This window comes from Trachypithecus francoisi, unplaced genomic scaffold (genome assembly GCF_009764315.1).
Source record: "Trachypithecus francoisi isolate TF-2019V2 unplaced genomic scaffold, Tfra_2.0 Lachesis_group13, whole genome shotgun sequence".
In the NCBI taxonomy this organism is placed as follows: domain Eukaryota; kingdom Metazoa; phylum Chordata; class Mammalia; order Primates; family Cercopithecidae; genus Trachypithecus; species Trachypithecus francoisi.
Genome location: NW_022681458.1, coordinates 122,501,263 through 122,524,669, shown reverse-complemented (window position 1 = coordinate 122,524,669; position 23,407 = coordinate 122,501,263). Strand labels below are relative to the sequence as shown.

The 23,407-nt window shown below is 47.4% G+C and overlaps 1 long non-coding RNA gene across 1 annotated transcript; it reads right to left on the bottom strand.

The window, feature by feature from the left end:
* Positions 1-1,440: 1,440 nt before the first annotated feature.
* On the bottom strand, positions 1,441-22,355 carry LOC117095144. The gene is made up of 4 exons (XR_004441832.1): positions 21,519-22,355; positions 7,216-7,298; positions 6,489-6,534; positions 1,441-1,926 (listed from the first exon to the last, which is right to left on the bottom strand). It is a non-coding gene; the product is annotated as an uncharacterized LOC117095144 (long non-coding RNA).
* Positions 22,356-23,407: the final 1,052 nt, after the last annotated feature.

Here is a 23,407-nt window from a genome sequence, read left to right as displayed (position 1 = left end):
AATCCCAGCACTTTGGGAGGCTGAGGTGGGTGGATCACTTGAGGTCAGCAGTTTGAGACCAGCCTGGCCAACTGGTGAAACCGCATCTCTCCAAAAGTACAAAAATTAGCCAGGCGTCGTGACACATGCCTAATCCCAACTACTTGGGAGGCTGAGGCAGGAGAATCACTTGAACCTGGGAGGCAGAGGTTGCAATGAGCCAAGATTGTGCCACCGCACCCCAGCCTGGGTGACGGAGGGAGATTTCATATCAAAAAAAAAGAAAAGAGAAGAGAAGAAAATCAAAGGGAACATATTAAAGACTCTAGGAGCTATCCCTGAGTGGCAGGACCATGGGTAATTTCTCTACTTTTATATCTTTCTCATTGTTTACACTTTTTTAATGAGCATATTTTTTTAATCGTTTTTTTTAAAAAGCCACTTACACTTTTTTCAAAAGAGCCTTTGAGTAAATAAGAGATCTGCTGCCTTCAGGGTCTCTTGTGGGTGGCAATTCTGGAGTTATGCTGATGGATAAAAGCTTATTGCTCTGCTAATCCTTCTTGTTACTGGAGTTTGGAGCTATTAAGGCACATTACCCTATGGAGTAATATAACATCTGAAATCATGTCAAACAAACGTTCGCATGGTGGAAACGGCATGCTTCACAGGCGTGCCAGAAAGGGTATAATTGGACCCATTAAATATGAAGCATGTGAATTCCAAAGGTTACTGAATAAATAATGTTATTTAACAAAGTGAAATTAGAGTGTGAACGGGCTGAAATTAGAGTTCATTTCCCTTCTGAAAATTCCATCTCGTACTTCAGAGAGTGAGCTGATGGGGCCTTCCCTCCACCAGCTCCTACCTGGATTTGAGAGCGTCTCCCAGAATGAAACACTGGCTTCGCTCTTCTCTCTGCACATGTGCACCAGGAAGCTCCTTCGGGCTTGCATCATATACAGTTCTCCAGTGCCTAATGGGCAAAAGGCCTGTGTTAGGCACTGCGGTGGAGGACTGGGGGACTAAAAGGACAGGGGTGAAAAAAAAATGACTTTTGTTTTTTAGAAGGAGTCTCACTCTGTCACCAGGCTGGAGTGCAGTGGCGCAATCTCGGCTCACTGCAACCTCTGCCTCCTGGGTTCAAGCGATTCTCCTATCTCAGCCTCCCAAGTAGTTGGGACTACAGGCATGTGCCACCATGCCCAGCTAATTTTTTAGTAGAGACTGGGTTCACCATGTTGGCCAGGCTGGTCTCCATCTCTTGACCTTGTGATCTGCCTGCCTTGACTTCCCAAAGTGCTGGGATTACAGGCGTGAGCCCCTGAGCCTGGCCCAAAAGAAATGACGTTTTAAACAAAGGCCTTGCTTCAGAAGATTGTGATTCAATTGGGATGTCTCTCTCTCTCTCTCTCTCTCACACACACACACACACTCACACACACACATAAATTGATACTAAAACACCAATTGCAGAATTGTAGGCATTTCCTGCTCTTATGCACTAAATTATGTCCCCACTCCCACCCCCAAATGTGACTATATTTGAAGATAGGGTCTTTAAGGAGGTAATTAAGGCTAAATAAGGTTGTGAGGATGAGGCACTGATCCAACAGAATGTGTGTCTTCGTAAGAAAAGGAAGAGCTACTAGAAGTGCATGTGCACAGAGGAAAGGCCTTGTGAGAAGGCAGCCTTCTTTCTGCAGGGCAGGATGGGAGGCCTCACCCAGAACCAACCCTGTGGGCTCCTCGATCTTGGACTTCCAGCCTCCAGAACTGTGATAGAATAAGTGTCTATTGTTTAAGCCCCTGAGTCTGCTGTATTCTGTTATGCAGCCTGAGCAGGCTGATACACCTACAGCTCACACTTCTCCATGTCACAAGAAGTACTTCCCATTCTTCACTGCCACATGCAGCTTCTTCACTCTTCAAGACTGGCCACTCCATCTAGGGGACAACAGAAACCATGGAAACTCTCTTTGCTTATCCTCAATCACTTCTTGGGATCCCCTTTCAAACACACTGCAGTCGGGAATGCCCAAACTCAGGAACACAGCTAGCCCAAGTAGAGCCTTTGTGTGAATTAGAAAAAAGGCCCTCCTTTGGTCAATACGGCCCTGGGGACACACAGCAGTGAGCAGACAGTGTCTTAACAGTCATCAGAAGATGGCACTCCTTCCTCCACACAGACTCAGCCCGATGCCAGGGTGCACAGGTGGGCAAGCCCAGTCCCACCATGCCACTTGGCCTGATGTTGTGCAGCAGTCCCTAGACTTTTTGGCACAAGGGACTGGCTCAACAAAAGATTATTTTTCCATGGACTGGGGGGTGGTGGGGGATGGTTTGGGGTTGATTTAAACACATTACAGCATGACATTTATCATTAGACTCTCATAAGGAGTGAGCAACCTAGACCCCTCACATGCACAGTTCACAATAGGGTTTATGCTTCTATGAGAATCTAATGTCAACACTGATCCGACAGGAGGCAGAGCTCAAGTGGCAATGCTCGCTTGCCCACCACTCACCTCCTGCTGTGTGGCCGGGGTCCTAACAGGCCACAGACCGATACTGGCCCATGACCCGGGAACTGAGGACCCCTGTCCTCGTGCCCAAACACATGCAGAGCTCCAAACAAGCCCCTGACCACCTGTCCCAAGGCTGGCTCCTCACCTCAGTCCAGGACTGCACAGATGGCAGAGAATGGCAGTAGCGGTAGCTACAAGGACAGCTCCTGTGTCCTGAACTTCCCCCCTCGTTCCCCTAACACCAGCTCCAACACCAGCAGGTGCAAGCCCTGTTCCACATCCCCCACTCCAGAACCTCAGTCTGGTCTATGCCTGGGGACTCCTCTGACCCACAGATGCTGCCTTTCTTCCCTGCCTTTGTCATTCCACCCCAGACTGAAGGGAATCCCCCAGGAGGCTGCTGGGGCGGTTGGGAGGAGGAGTGGGCCCACAGCTCAAGAATCCCCAGGGGGACTTCACCCCAACACGTCTCTGTCCGTGGGGAGCTGTGAAAGCTCTTCCAGGAAGGGCCACCTGGTGGCAATTCCCATTTGAAAGGACATCCCATGTAAGCCCAAATTGAAGAATTTAACCAAATACTAAATTTTTAAAAGAATGAAAATGCACCAACTCTGTCATGGGGAAAACGTGAATTCAGAGAATAAAGAGTAATGATTGGGTTCCTCTTAGTTTCTTCTACTTCTGCTCATGAGCAGCTCATAACTGATCTCTCCTCCAACACCACCACTGAAGATAACACCTGAGGATGGCATCTTCCCCTGAGATGTGGCCCTGGGCTGGGCTTCTCCACAGGCAGCACGTTCCACTGAAAGCATGGTGTGATTGGAAAGATGGCTTTATAAAAACCTCTTGGTTAAGAACTTCTCCCTCATCTCCCCATCACAGGGCTACCATTATGGTTTTATTTCTTTGGCCCAATTCTGGGCTCTTTTAGAATGTCACCAATTCAGGAGCAATGACATTAGGAGCTCTTGGAACCACCAGGTGTAGGCCAGCAGTTATGGGCCAGGCTCTCAAGCCAGGTTTGGAGATTCAAATCCTGGCTCTGCCATGTAACTGGTTCTGTGACCTTGGGAGGATCACCTATCTTCTTCTTGAGTCCAATTCCTCAGCTGAGAAATGAGGACAATCATCATCCTCTTTCCTCCCTGGTTTGTTGGAAGTGTTAGATGGGGTGATGTGGAAGTTGGTTAGCACAGTGACCAATATGTAGTAAGCAATCAGCAAATGTTAGCTATCATTAATCTTGGATGTTCGAACGTAAATTAGTCTATCAGCTGTGTTCTTAGAGGGTGACAGACATTTAGACATGGTTGGCTTTAAACTGACCAAAGAGTCAGCAATTCCAGCCTCTCCCAGTTGCCACCCATCTTTTCACAAATGTCACCCACTCTCCTGCTGATGTCACCCTCCCTCACTCCAAGGTCAGCCACCTCACCACAATGTCACCATTCCCCTCCTATTCTTAGAGTGCCTGAGTCCCACACAGAAGGTGAAGCAGCTTCTCCTGGTCTCAAGCTTAGGACCTGCCCTTGGCTTTAACTAGAAACTGATATGTAAGTTGTTGAAAAAACTGGTCCAGGATACTTGGCTGAAGACAAGGTAAATATAGCTGACATCCTACTCCTCCAGTGGCTGTACATTTGATTTAACCAAAAAAGCACGGGTTGAGGATTTAATGAAAGCCCATCCGCAGGTTGGAAAGAAGCAGAGTAAAAAGAGAGTGGTTATTGACATTTTCACTGCCAGGCAGGAGATGCATGTCTGGCCCCAGTGAGTGAGTCAGGGAACTTATTAGCATTGGAAAATGAATGAGACGCCCATCAATCTCACTCTACTCTCACTCCCAACTAAAACAGAGCTGGGCCACACCACTCCTCAAGCTGTTTGCCAGCCGAGCACCACCGCTCTGCTCCTAGACTTACAGAGCCAATAAAGGCACAGCAGGGCTGGAATTTGGTTGGAAATCTCCAAAAAGCATCTATTCTGTCCCCTCTCTAATACGATCAGCTTTGAGACTCGAAGCTGAATCTCCCTAACATATAGGTGAATGGGTGTCCTCTGCAAATTATCTGAAGATAGCAGGAATTCCCCTCCCCCACCAAACTACTCCCCCCACCATTGGAAAGCCACAGCCTTGAGTTATCTTCAGGCAGACTACCTTCTTTTTCCTCTTTTTAAATCTAAATATTCTGGAAGTGATCATGACATAAAATGTCATCAAATATTAGTGGCAGAGGGTGAACTGGTTTCTCCAGTTTCTTATTCCATGGGGATGAGTCAAAAGCTTGTTGTTGGGGAAAAGGTTTGGTATTACATAGTATAGTAGAGATGATCACAGCCCAGAAAGGACCATGCTCCCACTCCACAGTCAGGTTGCTGCTGGGGAGCCCACCAGGGACTGCACTTCCCAGATTCCCCTGCATTTGGAATTCAACATTTTGCAGTGGAATGTGGGTGACAGTGGTGGGTGTTCCAGGCTGACCTGGTAAAGCATTAGGTGCAGGATTCTCCACGCCCTTTCCCTGGGTGACTCCAGCTAAATCTTTTGCAGCACAAGATGGCAACTCCATGAGATGGAGCAGCTTGGGTCCCTGAGTCACCCCTTGGAAGATAACTGCCTGCATGGGATGAACTGTGCAGATGAGATTTGGGATGGTTTGTACAGCAGTTAGCACCACTCGACTGAGAGGAGAGGCGTAGGCAGAGCTCAGGCCTGTGGTGGTGCTGTCACAGACATGGCTGTGGGAAGTAGGGGCATGAATGAGAATAAAGGGCACTTTATGGGGAAGGAGGGAGGACAGAAATGCACGCAAGCTACTCCCACTACAGCCAAGCGTTCCCACACTGCAGCCACCCTGATTAAGTCACGTGAGGTCATTTTGTGTGGGGAATTGGTAGGTTCTTGGTCTCACTGACTTCAAGAATGAAGCCACGGACTCTTGCAGCGAGTGTTACAGTTCTTAAAGAGGGGTGTCCGGAGTTTGTTCCTTCAGACGTTCAGATGTGTCTGGAGCTTCTTCCTTCTGGTGGGTTTGTGGTCTGGCTGTCAGGAGTGAAGCTGCAGACCTTTGTGGTGAGTGTCACAGTTCTTAAAGGCAGCACGTCTGGAGTTGTTCGTTCTTCCCGGTGGGTTCGTGGTCTCGCTGGCTTCAGGAGTGAAGCTGCAGACCCTCGCAGTGAGTGTTACAGCCCATAAAGGCAGCGTGGACCCAAAGAGTGAGCAGCAGCAAGATTGATTGCAAAGAGCGAAAGAACAAGGCTTCCACAGTGCGGATGGGAACCCAAGGGAGTTGCTACTGCTGGCTCGGGCAGCCTGCTTTTATTCCCTTATCTGGCCCCACCCACATCCTGTTAATTGGTCCATTTTACAGAGAGCTGATTGGTCTGACTTGACAGAGTGCTGATTGGTAGGTTTACAATACTTGCACTAGACACAGAGTCACAGAGTGCTAGTTCTTGGTGTTTCTGCCCAGTTGAGGAGGAGTTGGTGGAAAAACTTGATAGTGAGGAAGAGAAGCTAGCTGACTGAAGGAAGATGGCCTGTCTGCTCTGCCGGCACCAGTTCCCGAACAAAGATGCCCTAGTTAGGCACCAGCAACTCTCAGACCTTCACAAGCAAAACATGGATATCTACCGACAATCCAAGCTGAGCGAGCAGGAGCTGGAAGCCTTGGAGCTAAGGGAGAGAGAGATGAAATACCGAGACCGAAAGCAGAAAGACGGGAGAAGTACGGCATTCCAGAACCTCCAGAGCCCAAGCTCAAGAAGCAGTTTGATGCTGGCACTGTGAATTACGAGCAACCCACCAAAGATGGCATTGACCACAGTAACATTGGCAACAAGATGCTGCAGGCCATGGGCTGGCCGGAAGGCTCTGGCTTGGGACCAAAGTGCCAAGGCATTACGGCTCCCATTGGGTACTACTATAATTCCTTAACCCAGCAGTACCTTTACTGGGATGAGGAGAAAGAGACCTACGTGCCAGCTGCAGAGTCTAACTCCCACCAGCAGACGGGCCTGCCTCCTGCAAAAGAGGGAAGGAGAAGAAGGAGAAACCCAAGAGTTAAACAGCCCAGCAGATCGCCAAAGACATGGAACGCTGGGCTAAGAGTTTGAATAAGCAGAAAGAAAACTTTAAAAATAGCTTTCAGCCTGTCAATTCCTTGAGGGAAGAAGAAAGGAGAGAATCTGCTGCAGCAGACGCTGGTTTTGCTGTCTTTGAGAAGAAGGGAGACTTAGCTGAAAGGCAGCAGCTCATCCCAGAATTGGTGCGAAACGGAGATGAGGAGAATCCCCTCAAAAGGGTTGCTGCTTACAGTGGTGACAGTGACAATGAGGAGGTGCTGAGAGTGAGGGCTGCTAACACATTGTCACCTCTCAGTTTGACAAGCACAAGAAAAAAGAATCCATTACTCCAAACACAAGTTGTTTTGAGAGAAGAAACTTTTTTCTGTATTTGGTTGGGAGTCATGAGGTGTTTTAAATTTTTGCTTTGGTTTTGATCTGGCTTTCACTAGGCCTGAAAAGTCATTCCAAATAAGGTATTGCTTATCCCTAAGCTTCCCTGCACACGTGGACATTTAACTCCTTAAAAACACTATCCTAAATCCACGTGCATACTACTGCACTCATTTCTGTGGTTTCTGAACCTCCACACTTAGATTTGGATCAGGTGGTAAAGTGAGGTCATTGATAAATATCTTACCTTGAGTCTCCTGCCCCTAGATCCATGCTATGGGACAGTCACTGACTGCCAGGCTGGGGTCTAGGAACTAAGTCAGTAAGTGTCTGTTGAATACATAAATGAAACACTATTCAATATCTTTCCTCTTCTTAATCAGTCAATCTATTTTCCTCGTAGCTTCTATGCCCATACAATTCCCCCAGCCCCCATTCTCTATAAATGCCGAGCGAGGGGATGGGGGACAGGGCATAAAAATAGAAACCATTTCAAACAAAATTCTCCCACATCTTAGTTTGAGTTAAGGGTTAGCCCAGGTATGAGCTGGCCCATGCATTCCACCAAAAAGTTCTGCCACAGGCTTTTGCAGGATAATGTCTACAGGTGAATGAACTTGTTTCTTTCTCCATTTAAGAAAGTCTCCGTTGCTAATTCTCCAATACTCTGATTGAAATTTACACAGTCTCACACACATACACACACACACACACACACACACACAAGGGTTGAACAGTATTGAATACCCTAACAATCAGTGTTCTGGGAGGCAAACAGCTCCAGCTAACTTAAGCAGAAAAGAAATTGATTTGCAGTGCGTTGGCTGGCTCACAGATTCAATTGAAATTATCTGGGAATGAGGTTCAGTAGAGAGAAAAAAGCTAAGGAAAATAAGGTGTTGAGAAGATCACACTGTGAGAACAGTCTTCTTAGCACCACAGCCATGGTCTGAATGTTTGTGTCTCCCTAAAATTCTTATGCTAAAACCTAATCCCCAAAGTGATGATATGAGGAGATGGGGCCTTTGCAGGGTGATTACAGGCCCTCGTGAATGGGATTAATGCCCTTATGAAAGAGCCTGGAGAGCTGCCTTGTGTCTTCCGCCACATGAGAACACAGTTAGAAAGCACCATCTATGAACAAGGAAAAGAGCCCCCACCAGACACCAAATCTGTTGGTACCTTGATCTTGGGCTTCCCAGCCTCCAGAACCTTGAGAAATAAATTTCTGTTGTTTATAAGCCACCTGGGCTCTGGCATTTTGTTATAGCAGTCAGAGCAGACTGAAACACATACCATCAGTGCCACCATTGTCACTAGACTGCTGTCTATCTCAGCCATAGGAAGGAATCTCTACATGTCCTGTGCAACTCTGTCACTCGCGTTTCAAAGTCCTAGGCAGAAACATCCGATTGACTTAGGCTGGGTCACAAGCCTGCACCCTAGCTTCCAAGAAGCCAGGGTAGGTGATAACCATCCTCCTTCATTTTCTGAAGTGGGTTATTTGGAAACTAGCCAGCCAAAAATAATGGACTGTCTTTTGCAGTCCATCTCTTCAGCTCCCCAGCATTTTCTCACACTAGTCTTCCCATATTGGGAACTTTCTAAAAGTGTTTCTAACATAAGACAACTATCCATTAACATGCTGAAAGTGCTCTCAATCTCCTCAAGGTGAGGCACCCACATTACATCAGCTTTCTCAGATTTCTAGACCATGTCCATTCCACTTAATATATTTCAATGAATTTCTTTTCATTGTTGCCACTCTATCTTGATATTCTGTATCCTAGGTAACAAATCATAAAACAACCACTGTCAACACTACAGACAACAATGAAAGGAAAGTCATTAAAATATATGAACGTATACATTAAAAGACATGAAAGAATAGAGTAGCTATCTGCATCACTCAATACATGTTCCCTTGCATAGTCCCTGGCACCTACCATGCAGCTATTGACCTGAAGAATGCCTTTTCCTCTATTTCAATAAGCAGAAAATCAAAACAAACTTTTAAACCCAAAGCAGTTTGCTTCATCTGATAAGGACAACAACACACTTTTACTGTCTTTCTTTGGGAATATTTTTTAGCGTCAGCTCTGTGCCATACTTACACCACAGGAGTATTTCCTATATCACCATCATCCTACAGAATGCTATACTCACCCACAATACTAATGACACCAGGCTTATGGAATATGGAAATCAGAAGGTTGCAGCCATACTAGATGATTCTATAACACACAAAGGGTCAGAGATAAACACCATGAAAATACTTGGGTGTATCATCTCAATACAGTTTCCAGGGTCCAGTGGTCTAGAATACAGATTTCCATCCCCATGAGTCTGGAATACGCCAGTTTTGAAGTTTTAGTATTGAAGGGAGGGATGATCTACCAGAAGATACAACAGTTGTTCCACTGAATTGTAACAGAGGCTGCTACCTGAACCTTTCTTGTTTCACATGCCTCAAACAGGAAAAATTGGAAGCTAGAATGTTAGCTGGTGTGATTGATATTCTTAAGAGAAATCAATGCTGCTCTACCCAATGAGGGCAAGAAGGTGTATGGGATAAACTACAATGGCCATGAGAGGGCTTCCTGGTATTTCCATGTATGCGAGGCAGGATAATAGGCCAATGCGTCCTAATTCCCAGAATCCGTAAATACGTTAGGTTACACGGCAAAGGAGAATTAGGGTTGCCAATTAGATAGCCTTAAAATAGGGAAATAATGCTAGATTATCCTTCGAGACACAATTATAGTTACACTATTAAGTTTAAAATAATTTGGTCTTTGTTTTAAGTCATATTTACATTCTGCACCAGTCAAACTTGATAGAAATCAAGATTTTTATGGTGGCACTAATCTTTGAAATTCCCCTGGAATATAGTATTGCTTTGGATTATCATTTAGTAGCGAAGAGCTACACACTAAAGAGAATCAAGATAGTTACCAAATTATGGCTAGCGTGTAGTTAGAGCAGTAATCAGAATGTTCTGACTCACATGAATCTTTGGGGGCTGGTTAATTTTAAAGACTCTAGAATTGAAATAGGTAGGCAGCCCACGAATATTCTACTTGATCTATAAAATAAGCAAAACAAATATTCCCTATAGATCTAGTGATCAAGTCATAGTCCTTCTGTTACAGCAGTCAGAGCAGGGAAAAGCCATCCAAATAAGGTATTGCTTATCCCTAAGCTTCCCTACACACGTGGACACGTAACTCTTTTAAAAAGAACTTTATTTTACCCTTTCTCCCATAATATCCTTGACTACGTGGATCACAAAGACAACACGGGGATTCTAGCAACTGCTGAGTGTATATATATGTGTGTGTGTGTATATATATGTATATATGTGTGTGTGTGTGTGTGTATTTTAACTTTAAACTCACAAAAGGAAGAAATAAGCTCAGGATGTAGCTTATTATAAAGCAGGCTCAGGCTGAAATCCACAACCTGACTCCTGTAAGCTCTCAGTAAAACCACTAGACTAGCATGACATTCTGTCCCTAGAGAAATTAGACCTATTTCAAAATTAGTGTTCAGTAATCTCCAAAAGGACTTGCTTTTTCCCTGTCCCCGATACCTGGTTACTTTAGTAAATAGACACAGTCCTTGTGCAAAAGATTTGAGAAGGACTCACAGTATGTATTTGTGATGACATTGCAGGATCCTTCCTCAAGGGAGCCTGTCTTTCCTTTGATCCAAAGAGATCTGGGTCTGGCAGCTGACTTAGGTTTAGGTATTAGGGAAGGACCATGACTTGATCACTAGATCTATAGGGGATATTTCTTTTGTTTATTTTATAGATCAAGTAGAATGTTAGTGGGCTGCCTACCTATTTCAATTCTAGAGTCTCTAAAATTAACCAGCCCCCAAAGATCCATGTGAGTCAGAACATTCTGATTACTGCTCTAACTGCACGCTAGCCATAAATTGGTAACCATCTTGATTCTCTTCAGTGTGGCTCTTCAGCCTCCATTATTCCAGAACTGTCTCACCCAGATTGAAACCAGGGAGCCTCTTCCAACTACAATGTGTTCCTACCGGCATACAGAGCAATCCCAGTTCCATACTTCTCAAAGGTGCTGATCCTTCCTCTCGTTATAGATGTCTCTCTTAATGCCTTAAAGAAGAGCGAGGCGAGCAGACCGCTTGAGGTCAGGAGTTTGAGACCAGCCTGGCCAACATAGTGAAACCCCATCTCTACTAAAAATACAAAAATTAGCCGGGCATGGAGGCACGTGCCCATAATCCCAGCTACTCGGGAGGCTGAGAAAGGAGAATCACTTGAACCCGGAAGGTGGAGATTGCAGTAAGCCGAGATTGTGCCACTGCACTCCAACCTGGGTGACACAGCAAGACTATATCTCCAAAAAAAAAAAAAAGAAAGAAAGAAAAGCAATGTCTAGGCCCTCTTGAGGGGCACATTCAGAACCACTCTTAGACCTTGGTAACCAGGTTTATTGTGCTAGGCTCTATACTGTAGGGGAGACTGCTGTGATCCTCCTCTTACTGTGCCCCTTTCCACAGGGTGAAGTCTCTCATAAGGTTACAATAGTCAACTGTCCGTCATGGCTGCCATTTCAACTGAAAGGTCAACTGGAGTAACAGATGGGGTGGATCTGCTCCCAAACTCACATACACGGTTGTTGGCAGGTCTTGATCCCTCACCACATGGGCACAGAGGGTGGCTCACAAGATGCCAACTTGAATCTCTCAACCAAGAGATCTCAGAGAGGGAGAGAGACCGCCCAAGAGGGAAGTCACCATGTTTTTATAGTCTAATCTCAGAGATGACATTATGTCTGCTGGACTCTATTCATTAGAAGAACTTCACTAAATCCAGCCTACATCCAAGGAGAAGGGATTACACAGGAATGTGAACACTGGAAGGCTGGCATTGGTGCAACCTTAACGGCTACCTAACACAGCTTCCTTAGTAGGACTCAGAAATACTCCCAAGTAGGAAGGGCCTTGTGTAGGCAACAAAACAGCAAATGTCCACTACAAGTACTCAGGTAAATGAAGTACCCAAAGATTAAAGGAACCAGAATAGACTCTGAAAAAAGCAAGGTAATGGGTCACAGGACAATTTTAGAAGTTCTCCCATTTTCAGTTCATTTTTGCCTAGTTCCTAAGGCGTATGTGCAAGCCCAGCCATTTGTCTGTGCAGAACAGACAATGTCCACATGGTGTGATTCAACAGACACAAAGAAAGTCTGTCTCCTGAGACCCAGGGAAGCCTTGCCCCCAAATCCCATACTATCACTCTCTTTTTCTTACATTTTGTACATTCCAAAATGAGATTTTTTTTTTAAGCATAAAGCTTCTTGACATAAGGCAAACACCTCTGAGGCTTTTAATATGGGAAAGTTTTATCAGTCATTACACCTTGGTATGAATTTGGTGGCTTGGGTATTTTCTAGAACATTCTTTGATTGTGAAAGGAGGGTATAGGAAAGAAGAAATACCAGGAGGGTCCCTAGAGATGATCTTGAGGTGGTGATTCTGTCCAACAGAAGTGAAGGGGCATTGAGCAGAGATGAATATAAAGCCATCCTTCGTTTTCTTCATCATTTAGCGCACAATTTTCAGTCAGCAACAGACAATGACATTGTACTGATGCACAGTCCTTGTTTTTCTTTTTTTTCTTTTTTTTTTTATTATACTTTAAGTTCTAGGGTACATGTGCAAAACATGCAGGTTTGTTACATATGTATACACGTGCCATGTTGGTGTGCTGCACCCACTAACTCATCATTTACATTACATATATCTCCTAATGCTATCCCTCCCCGCTTCCCCCTCCCCACAATAGGAACCGGTATGTGATGTTCCCTTTCCTGCGTCCAAGTGATCTCATTGCTTAGTTCCCACCTATGAGTGAGAACATGTGGTGTTTGGTTTTCTGTTCTTGTGATAGTTTGCTGAGAATGATGGTTTCCAGCTGCATCCATGTCCCTACAAAGGACACGAACTCATCCTTTTTTATGGCTGCATAGTATTCCATGGTGTGTATGTGCCACATTTTCTTAATCTGGTCCGTCACTGATGGACATTTGGGTTGATTCCAAGTCTTTGCTATTGTGAATAGTGCCACAATAAACATATGTGTGTATGTGTCTTTATAGCAGCATGATTTATAATCCTTTGGGTATATACCCAGTAATGGGATTGCTGGGTCAAATGGTATTTCTAGTTCTAGATCCTTGAGGAATCGCCACAGTCCTTGTTTTATCTGACACTTCATTCTATGACACCCGAGTGAGGGAGACATCATGTCCGCTATTTAATAGAGGAGGTTAAGTGACTTGCCCAGTGTCACAGCTACTTTGCTATTTTGCAGCAGAGTCAGAATTACTACCAAAGGAAGTGGATTCCAACATCAGTGTTCTTTGTACTACATCTTCCAGCCCAAGGAAGCAGGATAATGGCAAGGTGGAGGGCAGAGGGGGTGAGGGCAGGTTTCCAGAGTGATCTTTAGAAAAATACACTCTTGACAAGGAGAGTTGTCACTCCTCACGACTCTGACAACACAAATAAAACACCCCTACTTGAATGGATGGCAAACAGTTTTGCAGGCATTAGGGGTTTTTAATCCAATCTTGAGCACTCAGATTTTGATTACATAGGACATTTGGGGAAAGAGTAGTTTATATTGAGTGGGAAGCCGTATTGTTCTGTGTTTAAAGTATGCACGCTCTGGGAGGGAGCTTTAGAATATTATGGCTCTGAAAGAAACACTTTCATCCTGGCAGTGGTATTTTCAAGCCTAAAACGACTTCATCATTTTCAATGGCCCACCCAGACACAGCCAAGGACAAGACTGATACCCAGGCTGATATTATGCTAAGTCTTGGATGACCCTTTAAGTCCTTGTTTTTGTCTTCTACCTCAAACTTGAGAGTAAGGGACCTTAGGTTGACCTGTTGCTCAAGAACCAAGGTGAACAAATGTTATCTGTGAAGGGCCTGCTAGTAAATATTTTAGGCTTTGTGGGCCAGACATCTCTGTCACACTATTCAACTCTGCCACTCTAGGGCAAAAGCAGTGACAGGCTATAGGTAAACAAATAGGTGTGGCCAGAGCTGGCTGTGAACTTGCAGGACCCAGAGAGTTGAGTGCTCCTTAATTTGTTAAACCCTGGGCACCTTGCTTGTCTCACCTTAATCGCAGGCCTGAGCAGGACTGTATCATAATAAAATCATGTTTACAAAAGCAGTAGGCATCCTAAAAGCCAAAAAGCAGAAGCAATCCAAGTGTCTATCAACTGAGGAATGGGTGAAAAAACGTCGTCTATCCATACAATGGGATATTATTTGGTCATAAGAAGGAATGAGATACTGACACATGCTACAGCATGGAGAAAACCTAGAAAGTGGTATGCTAAAAACAAGAAGTCAGTTATAAAAAAAAAACCCCAGTATTACATGATTCCACTCATTCAAATGGAATGTCCAGAACAGGGAGGTCTATAATGACAGACAGCACATCTGTAGTTACTTGGTGAAGAGGGGCAGAATGAGAAGACATTAAGGGGTAGGGATGGTAGCTAAAGGGCTTCGACGTGATGAAAATGTTCTGAAATTGACTGTGGCGATGGTTGCACATGTCTGTGAACACACTAAAAACGATTGAATTGTTCACCTTAAATGGGTAAATTTCATGGTGTGTGATTTGCATATCAACAAACTGTTTAGGGAAAAAAGAACACGAGTGGTCCACAGGCTGGATTTGGCCCATTCTCCAGAGTTTGCTGACCCAGCTCTAGTGTAATTTTTTTAATGTATCCTTCTTTCATATTCATGGTAAACCTGTGAGGCAGATATTATTTGGGCTCTAAATGATTGCGGAACTTGCCCGGGGTCACTCAGCAAGGGGAGGACCAGAGTGCCCTCTGAGAACTTCCGTGCTACTGAGCACATCACTCAGACTAGAAGTCTCCATTTTTATCTCCTCCGGAGTGTGTGGCCCAGAGCTCTGTGCCCGGAGAAGATACTTTCAACTGTTGATTTGATTTGTACTTAGAGAAGAAAAACAGTGTAACGGGTAAAAGCACAGACTCTGGAGTGAGACTGCCTGGATTCAAATTCCAGCTCATTGCTACTGCATGATCCTAAGCAAATCAGCTTTTTCTCTCTGCCTCAGTTTTCTCATCTGTAAAATGGGGATAACAAGAGCTCCTACCTCATAGGATTCTTGTGGGAAGTTAATGAATTCTATATGAGAACAGTGACACAGATTTGCTATTACTATTATTTATAAGCTACGCTTTTCATGTGTGTTGGTGGTCCTGCAAGCAGTGCAATCTGTTCTAATGATGGACATTTCAGGCATCAACAACAGGTCAGCAGGGAAAATCGGGGGGACATGGGAGATGTTTGGCCCTAATCAAATCACACCCTAGGCATGTCTTGCTGTTCAACCAAACTTCACAACATCCCCAGGCCTCTGACTCTCCCGAGTGCATGGGATGTTTGGGGTAACTAATGGATGGAGGAGTTCGACTTTCGCTGCCTGGACCTGCCGTGATGGGAGGGGGCAGGGGGTGTACCCCACGCCTCAGCCACTCAGCACTATCCGGAAGCGCCTCACATTCCATTTAGCTTATAATAGCAGATATGAAAATTTTATCAGGTTTTCTGCCTTACTCTTGTGAAATATTAAACATCAATAAATTATTAAGCCAATGTAAAATACTACAAATGTTCCTACACTTCAAAAGGCACTTCAGAAGCACGTTGATTACAGGGCTATTTTGGGCAAAGCAAACCTGCCCCAATAAGGAGGTATCCTTTTTCTTCTCCCATTATCTGTGTTCCTTCATAGGGAAATCTCTATTCTGGGATTCACGCTCTACAAATAAGCCCCTAAGCAGCAGGAGTTCTGCACAGGTAGCCACTTGACTTCTAGGAGGAGTGTGGGCAAGATCTGGAATCTGCACCCGGGAGGAGGGAACAGAACTGCAGGCCTGGGGCCCAAACTTTGAAAAAAATGACATTGTGTTAGGTGTTCCCACACTGACCCTTCTCTCCATCTTGGAAGTGGGAGTGCATCTTGGGTGTGGGTTGTGGCCAGAAAGGTTTCTGACGCCCAGCACTGCAGCTGCTTCTCTGGTCCTCCCACGGCCCAGCCTCCTGCACCTGCATCTGGTTCAGGACAGAGGGACAGCTCCAAGAGAAACCAAAATGAGACACCCCACTGGTGCACAAGCTGCTCAGCTCAGGTCTCCATTACAGGGCGGCCCAGAAAGGGAAGAGAGGGCTTTCCTGCTTTGTTACAAGTTGCCACACAGCTAAGCATGCAGAGGCAAGTCAGCCATGATGGGAACATGACACAGGACAGCGTGGGGTGACAGCAAGGCCCGGACAGCAGCAGCAGACACGACAGCATTCAGCATGCAGCAGGGAGCCGTGGGGCAAAAAGGCGCAGTGCCTACAGCACCTGGCAGAGCCCCCAGGACAGAGCTGCTCCCTCAAGACTCCATCGAGGCTGTGCCTTTCCCCACGCCCGCCCAGGAAGGCTGGTCCCAGCCAGACTGTCCTTTACCTCTCCACCCCAGCCTCGCCTCTGCCTCTCTCTGTTTCGACACTGTCTCTGTGTATGGGGTGTGTGTGTGTGTGTGTGTGTGTGTGTGTGTTTATCCATTTATATAATTTATTTCGTAAATCAATTTAGCATCTTACCCAAGGAAGAAAGGTGTAACCATTAGGAATAATTTTGCCTACCCGTAACAGAAACCTGACCAGCTGTGGCTTAGCACACCAGGACAGGTCCCATTTACCTCACACAGCCTGGTGGTAGCGGGTGCAAGGTTGATCCCGGGTCGCTGAGGATCCAGGCTCCCTACTCTTGCAGCACTGTCTGCATTCTTTAGTGTACTCGCTCTTTCTCCTTCATGCTACTCCTCTAGGTGTCACATCCCCCAGGGAAGCATCAAGCAAAGAAAATCTGACTATAGGGACTTGGAAAAGCAGGGCCTGTTTTCCTCACCACAGGCAGTCCAGAGGGAAGCAGACGCCCATGGGATTTCAACCACTCAGCAGTGCTGGCGCCTCCCGTGCCTCCACACCACAATCTGTGGTGAATGGGCCTCTGGCATCACTTGCCAGTTCTTGGTGACAAGATGGCTGCCACAGCCCCAGACATCACATCTGCCTTCAAGGTAGGAGAGGGAAAATGGGCAAAGCCAGCTCCAGCTGCATATGTCTCCTTTCATCAGAAAAGCAAAAGATACATTTGCTGGTGAGACTCTTATCTCTCTCTCTGCAGCCTAGGCCTCTGCCTTGTGAGCCAAATCCACACATCCAGCTGCCTCCTGGACATCTCTCAGACCACCATACATATGTGAAAAGACCAGGAGACCTGGGTTTAAGACTGAGCCATGCCACTGGCTAAGACCTAGGAAAAGGCACTTCATCCCTCGGAATCTAGGTTTCTATCTAACTTTGGGAATAGCGCTCCCTGAAGACTTCCCATAGAGTTACTGTGAGGATGAAATCAGACAATGCAGGTAAAGGTGCTTTGAAATTGCAAAGCATGGCAACATTTCCTCGTGTGTTCCAAGAATAACAGAAACAAAAAATGTGCACTGCCAGGCACGGTGGCTCATGCCTGTAATCCCAGCACTTTGGGAGGCTGAGGCAGGCAGATCACTTGAAGTCAGGAGTTTGAGACCAGCCCAGCCAATATGGTGAAACCCCATCTCTACTAAATATACAACAATTAGCCAGGCATGGTGGCAGGCGCCTGTAATCCCAGCTACTCACAAAGCTGAGGCGTGAGAATCACTTGAACTCCGGAGGCGGAGGCTGCAGTGAGCCGAGGTCACACCATTGCACTCCAGCCTGGACAATAAGAGTGACTTCATCTCAAAAAAAAAAAAAAAAAATGAAAATAGAACTGCCATATGATAGTCAGAGACATTGGCGCTCCCATGTTTACTGTAGCACTATTCACAGTAGCCAAGATTTAGAAGCAACTTACATGCCCATCTATGGAAGAATGTGGTACATATATACAACAGAATACTATTCAGTGGAGACTGGCTGGAGGGAGAGCTGTCTGAAGATGGCTCTGGAAAGCCTTGGAGGCAAGCAGCTGCCAGCTCCTCTGAGCCTCGGGATGTTGGAGGGCAGTGGCGGGGCAGGGGGAGGGTGCAGCTACAATCTGCTCCACGCAGCTCCACAGGGCTTCTGGGCACAGGGAGAGACCCCTGGGCAGGCCCCATTCAGTATTCAGATGACAGAGGAATACCAGCTCCTGGAAAAATTAAAAGGTATTCATTCTTTTTAAATGTTGCAGCCATATTTAGGAAATCCTGGCTGCAGTGATGCAAGCCTGGTCTCATTAGACAGAACTTCTCAGCACCAACCTATTCTGGGCCTGAGCACAGCATGCCATGTGCAATGTTGCCACCGGCTCAACCTGAGTATATTTTGAAGGCTGGCTTGGTTTGATTTCTCAGTCAAATGTATCTCAGGATTGATATTCCACCAAAAACCATTTGGAAATCACAGCACCCTTCGACATGATCATGACGGCATTCTCTCACCAGTCCCAGCTTTAAAAAGCTGCTGGGTTCAACTAAGAGTCACGTGGCCGGGCTCCAGCCTGGGAGGAGTCCCCAGTCTTCCCACGTTCCCATCTTTGTTTAGGCACTGCCGTCGGCACCATCTCTTGTCTCTTGCCTCAAGCCCTGAATTCACTCAACAAAAAGGCCACCTCTTCCCCCAAACCTGCTACCACCCTGCCAACCTCTCACCAAAACAATTTTCACAACCTCTGACATGGTATTACTGCTACCACTCTCCCCTCTTGCCTTGCCCCAGCCACCTGCAGGACCCCGTAAGGGAAGCACCCATGACCTGGTGAAAACTGTGGCAGCATCATCCAAAGGGAGGCAGGAGGCAGAGCCTTGTGCAGCTGGGTATACCAGAGTATACCAGGGAGAAGCCCAGCATGCCCTTGTTGACCCAAGGCCTCCCTCCTTCCCCTGTCCACCACGGACTGACCCAGCCCATACGCCCTGCCTCAGGGATGCTGGGAGTCTATATGACATCTCTGCACCAAATCAAAAGGTTCCCCTTCTCAGACACTTCATTTCTATGCATTTTTAAACTCTCACCATTTTCTGATTTTTATTAGAATGAGACACTTCCACTTCCATTTCCCAGAATGGTCATATTAGACCAGTGCAATCTATGGTTTCTATGACATAAACAATGCTCTCTTAAATGTATGCTTGGGCAGTGCACAGCCTGCACAACTGTACACAGAGGCCCTGCCCAGCCTTCTGCCTACTGCTAGAGTCACCCAGAAGCCTGTCCCCTTCCCTCTGATTCTAGTCATTGATAAGGCAACCACACACACCCACACACAAAGAAATATGAGCAGACCGCCTGCCTGAGTCCAGAACCACCTGTCACTTGGATATTTCCCTTGCCAAGCTGAACCAGCCCCAGAGCATCCAAGGATGCCTCGGGAAGGCATCCTTGCTTCCCCAGAGAGTAGACGCTAATGGATACCTAATTCAATGGCTCTCACATTATAAAGTGGTGGCTAATAAAAAGCATTTATAGAATATTCAGTGGAGAACTTTACATCCGCACTCCACCCATAAAAGCTTGATTGTCTCCAGAGGTTACACATTCACGTGGGTCAGAGAGGCTGGCCGGAGCCTGCTCCAAACTCATACCCAGAGCATCCAACCACAGTCAAATATCGTTCCACTCACAGTGGCCTGAGTAATTTCTCCCTCTCACTGCCCTCGGGTTTGAGCTGTGTGCTGTGCCCTGGCTGTCCTCAAGCCCGGGCCCTGTGTTCTGCAGTTTGCCTCCAGCTGGTGTGCAGAGGGCACATCTTCCTGCTTAAGGTCAGGGTTGTCTATGCTGCCTTTGCTTGGAGCAGCCCTGTGCTAAGCATCCAGCATGGCTTAGCTCATGAACCAGCTTGATCTTGTGTGGTGAGTCCTGTTAACATCCCCATTTTCTGGAAGAGAAAACTGAGACTCAACAGAGGTAAAGCAACCTGCTCAAAGTCCCACAGAGTCTGGCCCCTAAGCACTGCAATCGATCTAAGGCAATCACGTAGGTTAGCTGGTGTGACTTGCGTCTAATGTTTTCGGTGATTTGCCCCAGGCTCTGACTCCTCCAAGATGGTCCCAGCTCCACCATCCTGCTGGGTCCCTCAAAGAGAAGTGAGGATCCCAGAGCCCACTTGACCATTTTCCTAAGAATCTGACTGACGCATTCCAGCTGGAGAGCTGTGTTTAATTATCCATTCTGTGACCAGCTAGAGGCAGAGATGACCTTCAGCTTCATGCCCTCCAGAGAGCCCTGGCAGCCTTGGACCACCCAAGGAATGAGTGGGGTGCCACACACCCACATGACAGGCTGCAGAACACACCCGCAGTGGGTGGGCCCACTATCCACCTCCACCACCCGTCTTCCTTCCTGCCCTGGACATTCAAGGTGAAAGCCAGCCATCTTGTCCAGCTCCCAGAAATGGGCCAGTATCAAGTGGGAGGGAGGGAGGGAGGTGACAGGGTGAAAGGATGAAATTAGGAAACTGAGGCTCAAAGGGTTGTGTTTATCTGCCCAAAGTCTCAGTATTCCTTAGAAGCCTGATTGTGACTAAAAGTCCTGCAGACTACTCCCCAGCCCATCCCTTCCTCAGCACCTCCAATTTCTGTGGGAGCCCCAAGTCCCCGGCAGAACAAAGCCTCGTGCCCCATGCCCTTCTACGCACAGCAGCCTAGCACTAAAGCAAACTGCTAGGAGCTGCCACGCACCAGCTGTGACTTTCCCTCCTGCTCTTCTATACCAAGGACCCTGCCTACTTTGCTTCTATTCTCTCACATTTCTTCCTCCGGAAAGCCTTCCCCAAACCCTGAGGTCACAAAAACTATCCCCTCCTCTGTGCTCCTGGTACCAAGTGCATACTCTGCCCGGTCTAGCACATACTCTAGCACATTCCTAGACATCTGCTGGGCTCTGGCTCCCTCAGGGGGTCAGGTTCTGGGAGGGCAGGGGCCAGGGTGTTCAGTATCGCGTATTCCTGGAGCCCAGCATAACAGCTGGCACCCAGACACTGAGTGAAAACAGCAACACCCTTTGGACTTGCGTGTGGAAAGCCACAGTGCACCTGGCCGGGAAGATGGCTGAAAGGGACAGAAGGAAGGGCGGAGGCACCAGCAGCTGCCCCCCTTCCCGTCTCTCTATTTCTCCTAACCCCATTCACCACCTTCCTTCAACCTTCCTCCACCCCACACAGGTGTTTCTAAGGGACGCCTCTTGGATGAGTTCCAACTCTGTTCCCACGGCAGTGCTCCATCCACAGGAGCCGCAGCATCGGCAGGGGCTGCTTTTGCCCAGCTAAGCCCCCTCGGGGGGCCCTGCGCACTGTCCCCAGGAGGGCCCCTGGGCCAAGAGGGAGGGGCTGGCTGGGGTTGTGATGGCTCCACAACGAGGTTATGCCCGGGGCTCAGGGTCAGGCCAGGGGGCCCGGACAAGAGAGGAAGCAGTGACCCTGTTCACCCACTAGAGGGAGAAGGCAGCCTTGGGCCACTTCAGGAACCAAGCCTGGAGGATGGAGAAGTTCCAGTGAGGCTGGTCACTCATCAGAAGAAAGAATGTTCTAGAAATAGAAGGTTCTCACTAGGGGGAACACTCCTCTAGAGACATCAGTTCTGTGAGAGGAGGGACTGTCGTGTCGGTCTAGGCTCTATCCTCCGCGGTTAAAACAGTGAGCAGCGCACGGTGAATACTCCGTGACATCTGCCAAATGAGTGAGTGGGTGGATGGTGGAACCGAGACGATAAGCTGGTGTGGAAGGACTCCAGCGGGACCCGTGTGGATGCTAAGGCAGGAGTGGCTGAAACAGTGCCTTCCGGGCAGCATCTCCAGTTCGGGACGCCAGGACCCCTCACCCGCCCAGGGAGGCTGGGAAAACCCCGGGAGCTGCCCCTTCTCCTCTGCTTCCGCCAGATCTGGGCTGTCTAGCCCAGCGCCTGTCCAAGAAACGCCTCCCAGTGTCTGATGCTTCTTCATTCCAGATCACATCCAGCTGAGCTAATCGGGTCTCAGGGCTTGATTTTGAGATCATTCTGAGTCTGTTTTGTAGGCAGTGCAAATTGTAGCTCCAACGGGTTTCTTGGCCAAGCCTGATGGTGCTAAAATAGCGTAAGGAATGGGGGCGTGTAAAGTTGGCTGATTGTTGAACAATAGTGGCACCCTACCTGGCACCTGGTGAACCTCATTACCTGCTGCCTGATGACCCACCAGGGCAGTGAAAACACATATTACTGTCTACACGCTGTTGTCATGAGTGATGGGGTGCCCAGAAGCCCCCCCCCAGCCTATTGCTATGGTCTGAATGTTTGTGTCCCCCCGAAATTCATTTGTTGGGACCTAACTCCTACTGTAATGGTGTTAAGACGGTGTCACCTTTGGGAGGTGATCTGGTCATGAAGGCAGAGCCCTTGTGAGTGGGATTAGTGCCCTTATAGAAGAGACTGAGAGAGCTGCCTTCCCGTTTCTGCTGTGTGAGAACACAGAAGGTGTCCTGTGTGAACCATGAAGACAACCCTCCCCAGTCACCAAGTCGGCCGGTGCCTTGATCTTGGACTTCTTAGCCTCCAGAAGTGTGATAAACACTTTTCCGTTGTTTCCAGTTTACCCCGTCTATGGTATTTTGTGATAGACGTCCAAACAGACTTAAGATACCTGTGTATTACATGAGGGGCAAAACCAAGAGGACTATGCAGACAGCAGATCTCTCAGGGGCGCTGGGACCCCATCCGGTTCAATCCACAAAAAGCAATGCAGAGCCTGGATTTGGGAAGACAGAGGCTCCTGGAGCACACGCTGGCCCCTACACACTAGCTGTCTAACCCTGGTCAGGTTTCTTTGTGTTTTCCAAACCTCAAGTTACTCATCAGTTAATGCAGGTAATCCTTAACTACTGCATGGGATGGTGGTGAGAATGTCACAGGTTAAATGTCTCTCCTGGAGTGGATGCTTGGTAGTGGTAGTTATTATTCCAAGTGAGGTGTTGGGTCTGTGTCAGACCCATCAGTTCAAGGTCACAGGGCTGTCTCCTATTCAGGGGCAGGCCAGAGTCTCAGAGCCTAGGAATCTGGTCCTGGAACTCAGCCTCAGTCCCCCACCTTTCCTCAAGCAGTGACAATTTGACAACTCCTCCAATGTTGCCCCTTCTCCTGCCCCTCCTCGCCCCTCTGCTTCTAGAAGTTCAGGGAGGTTGCCTGGACCCATGTTGCTCAGGGCATGCTGGGAGCCCCTCATCACAGCCTCTGCCACAGCAGGTAAAGGCCTTGATGAGATTTGATTTCTTATTAGGCAAGCCCAATGGGGTGAAGAGAAATTCCAGGTCTTTCCACAGCCCCCTTAAAAGCACTCGCTTCATCAAGC